Here is a 5536-nt window from a genome sequence, read left to right as displayed (position 1 = left end):
GCACCACAGCTTGTCACTTCTAAGATGCCATCCAATATGAGATATGCCATTTGGAGCCCCTAAGAAAAATAGTTACTGACTACAAATGGATATTCCACTGATCCGAGGATGCACCTCAATTTCAGAGAGGTTAAAATATGAAAGAAAAGGTCTCAGAATCAATGGATTATGGTATTATTTCATTTTACATGCTTCATTGCCCTCCAAACATAGTTTTTTGTTTTTTTGTTTTTTTGTTTTCCTCCTTGTGGCTAATAGAATGTGGGAGGCAGTGCAGGAATTGCTTCATGAAAATTCTTCTATTCTGCAGCCTAACAAGAAGTTTTTCTTTTTTTTTTCCTTTTTTGAGACAGTCTCATTCTGTCGCCCAGGCTGGAGTACAGTGGCGCGATCTCAGCTCACTGCAATCTCCATTTCCTGGGTTCAAGCAACTCTCCTGCCTCAGCCTTCCAAGTAGCTGGGATTACAGGCGTGTGCCACCACACCTGGCTAATTTTTGTATTGTTTTGTTTTTTTATGAGACGGAGTTTTGCTGTCACCTAGGCTGGAGTATAGTTGGTATGATCTTGGCTCACTGCAACCTCCGCCTCCCAGGCTCAAGCGATTCTCCTGCTTCAGCCTCCTGAGTAGCTGGGATTACAGGCGTCTGCCACCACGCCCGGATAATTTTTGTACTTTTAGTAGAGATGGGGTTTCGCCATGTTGGTCAGGCTGGTCTCGAACTCCTGACCTCAGGTGATCTGCCCGCCTTGGCCTCCCAAAGTGCTGGGATTATAGGTGTGAACCATTGTGCTCAGCAAGAAGCATTTCTTCAGAGGAAAAATCGAGAGGGGAATGTAGGCAAGCCGCTTCAGGGAGTCATTCTGCACTCTTCACAACAGCCAACATTCACATTGACCACTCCCTATGTGCCAGGCATGTTAATAACTCAATGTCCCAACAACTCCATCAGGTAAACACTATGATTATTATCATCACCATTTTACAGATGAAGAAACTGAGCCTCTCAACTGTAAAGGCCTCCTGCTCCCACCTTCCCTGTGGCCCCGGTCAAGGGAGGCAATAGTAGTATGTCCGGTTTTGCCCCACTCCTTTGAAAAGCATGACCCCTCCTGAGAGGCTTGGGTGACGAAGAGAAAGGAAGTTGCCCTGGGTGAGGCTTGGAGAGAAGGGAGTTCCCCAGAGCATGCACTCAGGGAGTGACTAGTGCTGGGGGGAGACTCGAGAATCGACTGAGACCTATGCAGTTACCTTGGACCTCAGACCTTCTGGCCCAGACCCACAGAACATATGGACCGACTGATGGTGAAGGACTTGGCCAAGGCCACACAGCCAGGCTGTTGGCTGGCACCAAACCCCCGTCTACTGTTTGAACACAAATATCCACTTTTTTTTTTTTTTAAATGGAGTCTCAATCTGTTGCCCAGGTTGGAGTGCAATGGCTTGATGTCGGCTCACTGCAACCTCCACCTCCCAGGTTCAAGTGATTCTTCTACCTCAGCCTCCCAAGTAGCTGGGATTACAGTCGCCTGCCACCACACCCAGCTAATTTTTGTATTTTTAATAGAGATGGGGTTTCACCAGGTTGGTCAGGCTACTCTCGAATTCCTGACCCACCTGATCCACCCACCTCGGCTTCCCAAAGTGCTGGAATTACAGGCGTGAACCACGCGGCCAGCCACGAATACCCACTTTTCCCTCTCTTCTATGTCCATGTTTTGTTGTTGTTGTTGTTTGTTTGTTTTTAGATGGAGTTTCACTCTTGTCGCCCAGGCTGGAATAAAATGGTGTAGTCTTGGCTCACTGCAACCTCTGCCTCCCAGGTTCAAGCAATTCTCCTGCCTCAGCCTCCTGTGTAGCTGGATTACAGGCGCCTGCCACCACGCCCGGCTAATTTTTATATTTTTAGTAGAACTCCTGACCTTAGGTGATCCACCTGCCTTAACATCCCAAAGTGCTGGAATTACAGGCATGAGCCACCACACCCAGCCTGTCCATATGTTATCTTTAGTTACTTGCAAGGCAGAGAAGCTGTGCTGGTACCAGTCAGTTCCTTGGCGGTAATAAGATTAACAGTAGCTCATAGTTTTTGGGTGCTCACTCTGTGCCAGGCACTGTACATGAGGGGTGGCCGTTCATCCCTGGAATGGCAGGGCAAGAACTGAGTGAGGCATGCCAGGGAAGGACTCTGGTGGCCTGGAGGGTAAGGCCCTGGCTAGCTGGGGGACAGCAACTGTTTAGCACTGTGATGACCTGGCCAATATAGCCAGATACTGCTGTTTGAAAAGAAAGCCAGAGGCCGAGTGCAGTGGCTCATGCCTGTAATCCCAGCACTTCGGGAGGCCAAGGCGAGTGGATCACCTCATGCCAGGAGTTCCAGACCAGCCTGGCCAACATGGTGACACCCCATCTCTACTAAAAATAGAAAAATTAGCCCGGTGTGGTGGCGCACCCCTGTAATCCCAGCTACTTGGCAGGCTGAGGCAGGAGAATTGCCTGAACCTGGGAGACGGAGGTTGCAGTGAGCTGAGATCACGTCACTGCACTTCAGCCTGGGTGGCAGAGGGAGGCTCCATTTCAAAAAAAAGAAAAAAAGAAAAGAAAAAAAAGGCCAGGCACAGTGGCTTACACCTATAATCCCAGCACTTTGGGAGCCTGAGGCGGGCAGATCACCTGGGGTCAGGAGTTTGAGACCAGACTGACCAACATGGAGAAACCCCATCTTTACCAAAAACACACAGTTAGCCAGGCGTGGTGGCGGGCACCTGTAATCCCAGCTACTCAGGAGGCTGAAGCAGGAGAATCACTTGAACCTGGGAGGTGGAAGTTGTGGTGAGCCGAGATCACGCCACTGCACTCCAGCCTGGGCAACAATAGCGAAACTCCGTCTCAAAAAAAAAAAAAAAAAAAAAAAAGAAAAAGAAAAGAGAAAGAAAAGCCAGATATTTTAATTTTTATATGGTATTTTCTAATTTCCTCAAATCTTAAAATGAATTCATACTTTAAGAAAAATCTTCTATGGGCAAATTGAGTTATATCTGGGGGCCAGTTTGCAAACTCTGCTTGTTTTGTTTTCTTACACTTTGACACTCATCCTGTAAAGAAGCTGTTATCTGTTGTTCTGCAGATGAGGCAAGCGAAGCTCTTCAAGAGGGTGAATCACTTCCTCAAGATCACACAGGCGGGCGGGAAGCCACAGGGTTGGGGGCCACCCGACTCCAAAGGCTTGTTTCTATGTTAGACCACCTTTTGGATGGGCAAGAGGTCTGTTCAGACATAGCCAGAACTGGCACAGTGACAGAATATCTCCAGGGACAGTAAACTGTCAGTCAGGGTAGCACTGAGGGATCGTTGCAGATGCAAAACTCCCCACCTCCCTCTGCCAGAACTCAACAATGGACATCTCTGTGCCCTTCATAAAATTAAGTCATCAGAGAATCATTTCTCCCAATTATGCATTCCTTATCGTGATTGGATATTCGTGTTTGGTGACTTTTTTTTTGTAAGCTACAATGTATGCTTAGGGGAGGTGCTGTTTGTGGAATAAATAGGTTTGAATTGTTTGTGTCACTTGTCAAACTTCTTAACAAGCATATTTTGCAGGGACAGAGAAATAATTCCTAACTTTCCCACTGGACTGTGAATTCCAGGGGTCTGTTTTACTTACAACTGTGTCCCCAGCACCTAGCACAATGTCTGACACATAATAGGTGCTCAGTAAATATCTGTGGATTGAATGGAGTGAATTGACTTGTCCAAAGTCATGTTGACCAAGATTTCTGATTACACCCACCTGATTTAGAAGCCCATGCTATCACCTCTACACCACTCTGCCTCTTGCAAAGAACCAAGGGAAAGAGGTCTCCAGGCATAGGATTGTGGGCCCAAGATATTGCATCCCCTTGATATTGCACCTCTAGTTTGGTTGGTGAAGGTGGTGATGGGAAAAAGCACCTAGGAACCAAGCCGCTATCCACCATAATACCCTTTGGAAACTACACGTTATAATCTTGACAGCCCTGAGCCTGGCTTTTGGGGTATTTACAGAGGCAAGGGCAGGTCCTGGGTTTTGCTGTGGGACAAGTGAAGTTCTCATCTCAGTTCTGCTGTGTGACCTTGAGCTATCAGTGCCCCTCTCTGAGCCTCCTCCTTCCTGCACCATGTGGATAAACAAGCTTACTTATGGGATTATGGGGTTGAAAGGAGATCATCAATGGAAGTGGCTGCCCAGTGACTGTGGATTTTTTGGAAGCCGTGTTTTGAAAACTGTTGACATTGAGAACAGCCTTATCGGGAGCTGCCAGCTTAGGGCCAAGGGGCCTCATCTATCAGGCTTTTCTGCTTTCAAGTACGTATTAATAGGTACAGAAGGCCCTTATCTCTTCCTTGGTTTCATGCTGGGAATGCTGGTCTTCACTCCTTTCTGCTTCAGCAGGACCTGAGGGATTGTGGGAAGGAGGGCACCTACTTCTACCTAGATTAGTACTTGAATATTATGGAGAGGGCAGGACTTTGGAAGACCCCCCAAACTCAGCCTCACCAAGCCTGAAAAATAACCTTCTCATCTATTTGGTAAACTCAGGCCCTTTGGGCCTCAAATTTCCTCATCATAAAATGGAGCAATAATAATAGCCATCTCTCCTTGCCAGCCACCAGTTACACCAGCACAATGCTCGGTCTATAACAGGTGCTCAATAAGTGTTTGTTGAATGACTTGGGTTCAAGAGGGCTTTACACAAATGAATGTTAGTTTTACTGGGCCCCTGTGGGAAGGTGCAGGGAAAGGACATTCTTTCCATCTGTAATGGGAATGTGCCGGTTTCTCTTGCCCTCTGCCAGTGCCCGGGTTGGTTGTTTAGAATGGGACCTAGTCCTCAGCTTCTTTATGGAGAGGGGACAGGAGGATCTCTTGAGCCCAGGGGTTTGAGACTAGCCTGGGCAGCATAGTGAGACCTCCTCTATATAAAATAAATAGGAAAAAAATAAGATACTGGCTTTTCTAATTCCCTAAGTGTCAAAAAAAAAAAAAAAAAAAAAAAGAAAGAAAGAAAAAAAAAGAAAGAAAGAGAAAAACATCACCTGGAATGGGGACACGACATTGTTAAAATGCAGATTCCTGGGCACCTAGAGATTTTAAATTGGCAAGGCCAGGGTGGGCCCAAAATTAGCAAGTGACCATGTGGTTCTGAAGCCAATGGCCTAAGGACCACCCTTGCAGAACCATGGTCTCCTTGTCACAGTTGAAGCAGCCTCTGGCTTAGCCTCTGTTTCTTTCATAACCTTTCTCAGCGCCTGCTCTGGGTCAGACCAGTGATGGGAGGAGTCGCTACTGAGCTCCTAGATTGGTAGGGGAGGCAGATGGAGAAAAGGAGTGTGTGTGGTCAGCATTGGAACAGAGGCAGCAGTGGGCAATAGAGGAAGTGAGTAAATCCTTGGGAGGGCTCCCCAGAAGTGATGTGTTTTGTTTTTGAGACAGCATCTCGCTCTGTCATCCAAGCTAGAGTGCAGTAGTATGATCATAGCTCACTGCAGACTC

This window comes from Rhinopithecus roxellana, chromosome 13, assembly GCF_007565055.1.
Source record: "Rhinopithecus roxellana isolate Shanxi Qingling chromosome 13, ASM756505v1, whole genome shotgun sequence".
In the NCBI taxonomy this organism is placed as follows: domain Eukaryota; kingdom Metazoa; phylum Chordata; class Mammalia; order Primates; family Cercopithecidae; genus Rhinopithecus; species Rhinopithecus roxellana.
This window is presented reverse-complemented; position numbering follows the sequence as displayed.